This window comes from Pseudorasbora parva, chromosome 14, assembly GCF_024679245.1.
Source record: "Pseudorasbora parva isolate DD20220531a chromosome 14, ASM2467924v1, whole genome shotgun sequence".
Taxonomy (NCBI): Eukaryota; Metazoa; Chordata; class Actinopteri; order Cypriniformes; family Gobionidae; genus Pseudorasbora; species Pseudorasbora parva.
Window position 1 is genome coordinate 36,536,235 of NC_090185.1, and position 6,028 is coordinate 36,542,262.

Below are 6,028 nucleotides of genomic sequence, written 5' to 3' on the forward strand. Positions count from 1 at the left end.
TCAGTAGCCTACCGCCACCTGCTGGTGATCTCCTTCTTCTTCTTCTTCTTCTTCTTCTTCTTCTTCTTCTTCTTCTTCTTCTTCTTCTTCTTCTTCTTCTTCTTCTTCTTCTTCTGGCTTTTTATGGATTTTTTTTTTTTTTTTTTTACTGTCTAATGCTTTTTATCCGTTTTTATTTTATGGCGGTTGGCAAACAAACGATAGGTGCATTCCCGCCACCCACTGGACTGGAGTATGGACCATTGATGGAAATAAATAATTCAATTAAATAAAAATAAATAAATTATTTTAAAAACAACAACAACAACTGCATTGCCTTTTAAATCGTATTAAACAGATGTACCTTTCTTAAATAACCAATTAATGCATTGTATATTTTATGATTCTTCAATCCATGATTAAGCTGTGTTTGAAGTGTAAGATTGCCTATCCCCATTTCTCTTAATTCTTCCAACAGAATTACCCATTCGTTTTAATAAGCAGTACAATATAATAGTACATGCTCTACTGTTTCTGCTGATCCACATGAACTACAATTCTGTAGATAATATGCTGTCATGGCTTTGGTTCTGACTATTTCCTTCCAGCCACTGTTACAGCAATAAAATCCCCAAAAGCTCTGCTGTGTACACTGATAAAGGATCTGCAGATCTTTATAACTGTTATTTCATAATGAGGAATGAAGAAAGCAGTATGACCTGTCTCTGGCTGCTTTGATCCAATATGAATAGCTTATCTTGATCCATCCGTATTGACTATTATCATCTGTGGCATTGTTTTATACTTTTCTTTTAACATTTCTTGAAGACTTATGTCTACAGATGGCTTTATAAATGTCCATGTACCGTTGATAATTTCACAGTGGGACTTACTTGTAACATGGCTGAGGCTTGCATTTCCTATCCATCCCAAACTGTAAGGGGCGGCAGTGGTTCATGTAGGTTGTCTAGAAAGTCTTCAATCCCCGGTTCCACCTGACCAAGGCTGTGTCCGAAAACACTAAAAAATGCTGGACTAAAAACAACCCAAGTGTTTTAAGCCAGCGATTGGGTTGTTTTAACCCAGCAACTGGGTTGTCTTAAGCAACATTTAACCCAACCGCTGGGTTAAAAAAATTGTGGGGTTAAAACAACCCAATTGCTGGGTTTAAACAACCCAATAACATTTTTTAGAGTGTAGGCAGCTGACTCGTTGCTTCGCTGCCTTATCAGACAATACACTCTAAAAAATTCTGAGTAAAAAACAACCCAATGTTGGGTCAAATATGGACTAACCCAGCAATTGGGTTGTTCTAACCCAGTGATTGGGTTGTCTTAAGAAAATATTTAACCCAACCGCAGGATTAAAACAACCCAGCATTTTTTAGAGTGTGGGCATCAGGTTAAACAACCCTGCATTTTTTAGAGTGTGGCTTGTAAGGCAGCGTTTTGCGCATGAAGGCACCTCACAAAACTAATTTCGGAGAGACTTCTAAGGCAGTGTAACAGTTTAATGATCGACAGCAAAATAGAGAGAGCTTTGGTGAGAACTAAACACATATTTAATTACTACAGTAGTAACTTTTCGCTAGAAATGCTATCTAAAATATGCTGGGTTAAAAACAACCCAAGTTGGGTTGAAAATGGACAAACCCAGAAATTAGGTTGTTTGAAGGGGTCCATTCAGTGGGTTCAAACAACCCAATTTCTGAGTTTGTCCATTTTCAACCCAACTTGGGTTGCTTTTAACCCAGCATGTGTGACATCAGAAGTGACATCAGAAGTGGAAAATATTGGTAAAACAAACTTTCATATTCACACAAACTGACCAGCAAACGCAACTTTCGGACGCCATCTTTTTCCCCCAGCTCAACTGTCACTAAATGGAAAGCACAGGATTGTGGGATACCAAAGGAAGCGAAGGACACATGTACGCTGCCTTCAAAAATCGATCAGATAAAGGTCTCTCAGGAGACAGTGAAGCTAACATTAGATTTGGACGTTGCTTGACGCCTTCTTGCCTTAAAATGTGTCCTCCGAAGGCAGTTTTTTCCAGGTTTCGGACGCAGAAGTGTCGAGGTGTCCATGAGCGAGATATATATATCTGAACATAAGTGGGATGTATCCCACTATGTCCTTGTAAGTTTATTAAGCATGCCAACATGATCTCGATCCTCCTAAACATTAAAAGGCATCTCTCCTATCTCAGTACTGGTGATGATTTAGTACGAATCTGAAGGGCCTTTGCCTTTTCCACATCAAGCTTTTTAAGATTTGATTCTGACATTTATATGCTAGGCAACCATAATGTGGATCTTAAAAAGCCTGATGATTTGTGCTATTGCACTTTTCTTGTAATATGAGCCCCTTTTTGTTTGTTTTGCGTGTTTTGTTTTTGTACATTATGTGTGTTGTTACAGACATGTGATGTACATTGTTGTGTGTTCAAGAAAACGTAATACAAATATTATGACAAGAAAAGCCTGATAGATGTTTATTAGGGATGCTAGTTTAAGTGACGTTTAACAAAACATTTAACTTTTGACTTTGAGATTTAAAGTTTAAATCCCCATTTATTTGTCCACTATTCTTTCCCTACATTTCTTATTTTCCTTCTTAAATATTCTCTATTCTGAACTCTATAGCCTCATCAATAACGTGACTTGTCTATATTTCCTTCAACCTGATCATTTCATTAATCATAATATTAAATAATATTATGTTACATACACTGCCTTGTGGGATAACATTTCCCACTGTATATCTATTTGAATCATATACTTTAACTTCTATTGTTCTTCTATTCAGGAAATATAATACCTAATTATACATCTTACCCTTTATTCCTAATTTATTAAGTTTAATTAGAAGACCATCCTTCCATGATACACATTTTCAATATCAAAAAATACAGCAATAACATTTTCCTTATTATGTTGAGCTTTCCTATCTACTGACTCTTGGCATAATACAGAGTCCATTCATACTCATACAGAGTCCATTGTCCTTCCTTTACGAAATGCTGGTGATCATGGGCCAGACAAACAAGGTTTCAACGCCGTGGTACAACGAGCACACTCGGGCCCTTAAAACAGCAGCCAGAAAAATGGAGCGCAGCTGGAAGAAAACAAAACTGGAGGTTTTTCGCAATTTGTGGAAAGAGAGCATGATGGCATATAGAAAGGCCATAAAAACTGCTAGATCTGCTTATTTCTCATCTCTTTTAGAAGAAAACAAACACAACCCTAAGTATTTATTCGATACAGTGGCTAAATTATCAAAAAAATAAAGCTTCAACTTCTGACGTTTGTAAACAACACAGCAGTAATGACTTTATGAACTTCTTTACTAGTAAGATTGATAATATTAGGAATAAAATTATAACCATGCAGCCGTCTATTACATTATCACTCCAGACAGAGCATTGTAGTGTCACTGAGGAAAAATTACACTCATTCACTACTATAGGAGGAGAAGAATTGGCTAATCTTGTAAAATCATCAAAATTAACAACATGTATGCTTGACCCTATACCGACTAGGCTAGTCACTTCCAGAGGTCATAGATCCTCTGCTTAATATCATTAAGATATGTACCAAAAACTTTTAAGTTGGCTATAATTAAACCACTTATTTAAAAAACGCAACTTGATCCTAAAGAATTAGTCAATTACAGGCCAATCTCGAATCTACCATTTCTATCAAAAATACTAGAAAAGGCAGTGTCTTCACAATTATGATCCTTTTTAGAAAGAAATGGTATATGTGAGGATTTCCAGTCAGGATTTAGACCGTATCATAGTACTGAGACTGCTCTCATTAGAGTTACAAATGATTTACTCTTATCATCTGATCGTGGTTGTATCTCTCTATTAGTGTTACTCGATCTTAGCGCTGCATTCGATACTATCGATCACAATATTCTTCTGAATAGAATCGAAAATTATGTTGGCATTAGTGGAACTGCTTTGGCATGGTTTAAATCGTACTTATCTGACCGTTATCAGTTTGTAGCAGTAAATGAAGAGATGTCACACCGATCACAAGTTCAGTATGGGGTACCGCAAGGCTCAGTGTTAGGACCGTTGCTTTTCACCCTGTATATGCTACCACTGGGAGATATCATTAGGAAGCATGGCGTTAGTTTTCATTGTTATGCTGACGATACTCAGCTCTATATTTCCTCACGCCCTGACGAAACTTACCAATTCACAAGATTAACGGAATGCATAGCTGATATAAAAAATTGGATTGAATAGTAATTTCCTGCAACTTAATTCAGATAAAACAGAATTTTTAATTATTGGACAGAAAAGCTCCACAAGTAGTAACCGAGAATACTGTCTAACACTTGATGACTGCTCTGTCAAGCCCTCGTCGTCAGTGAGGAACCTGGGTGTGCTCTTTGATACCAATCTTTCATTTGAAAGCCACGTTTCTAGCATCTGTAAAACCGCATTCTATCATCTTAAAAATATATCTAAATTAAGGCACATGCTTACGATGCAAAATGCTGAACAGTTAGTACATGCGTTCATGAGCTCAAGGCTAGATTATTGTAATGCTCTACTGGGTGGTTGCCCTGCTCGCTTAATAAACAAACTCCAGCTAGTCCAAAACGCAGCAGCTCGAGTTCTTACTAGAACCAGGAAGTATGATCATATTAGTCCAGTTCTGTCAACACTGCACTGGCTCCCTATTAAACATCGCATACATTTTAAAATCTTGCTTATAACTTACAAAGCACTAAATGGTTTAGCTCCCCAGTACTTAAGCGAGCTCTTAACACATTATACTCCATCACGTCTATTGCGGTCTCAAAACTCTGGCCAGTTGATAATACCTAGAATATCTAAATCAACTGCAGGCGGTCAATCCTTTTCCTATTTAGCTCCTAAACTCTGGAATAGTCTTCCTAGCATTGTTTGGGAAGCAGACACACTCTGTCAGTTTAAATCTAGACTAAAAACACATCTCTTTACTATGGCATACACATAGAACATTTTAACTTTCATTATTCAAATCAATTGACTGATTGTTAGGCTGCATTAACTAGGTCAGCCGGAACCGGGAACACTTCCCATAACACCTGATGTACATGTTACATCATAAAAAGAGTGGCATCCACACTAATGTTAGTCTCTCTGTTTACCCCGAGGTTTATCCCGGATCTGGGCCCTGTCCGGATCGGATGGTGGACCTGCCTGGACATGACCAACGCATCCTGGAGTGTCTGCTGAGCCGTGTCAAATGGTGTCTCCTCCGAATTTGCCTTACCGGCACGTCATGCTCAAAAACCCGTCTCAGACGCAATAATTCCGATCTTTCTTGTATTCATACTCTTGTGTAATCGACGCCCCATCCTAAATAAACCCATCTCTTCCGGGATACCCTGAAATTTTGAATATTCCAATCTAATATGATTTCTGACCTGTAAGGTTGCCAGAATAATAATCTTACACGGTGTGTTAATAGGCCAGAGGAGAACTGGCACCCCGACTGAGTCTGGTTTCTCCCAAGGTTTATTTTTCTCCATCATGCCCCGATGGAGTTTTGGTTCCTTGCCACTGTCGCCTTTGGCTTGGCTTGCTCAGTTGGGGACACTAGAATTATGATTAAAGTTATTCAACTTATTATGCAAATAAAATGTATGAATTAGGTCTTATTTAATTCTATAAACTATAATACTGATCTGCCAACATTGTCGCTATATGATAAATTAAAATAAGCTGATAACATCACTGTTTTCTCCAGTACGACTGTACAGCCAAATCTAATTTTGTCGCAATATTATCCTGTTTGACACTGTGAAGCTGCTTTGACACAATCGTGATTGTAAAAGCACTATATAAATAAAGTTGATTGATTGATTGAAATGAATTAATTTAAACAAATAAAGTAATTAAAATATATTAATTAAAATAAATAAATAAATAAAAACATTAATTAATTTAAACAAATAAAGCAAATACAATCATTAAATTAAACAAATAAAGTAAATACAAAATATTAATTAAAACGAATAAAAGCACTTGTTTTACTGCGCCGAGC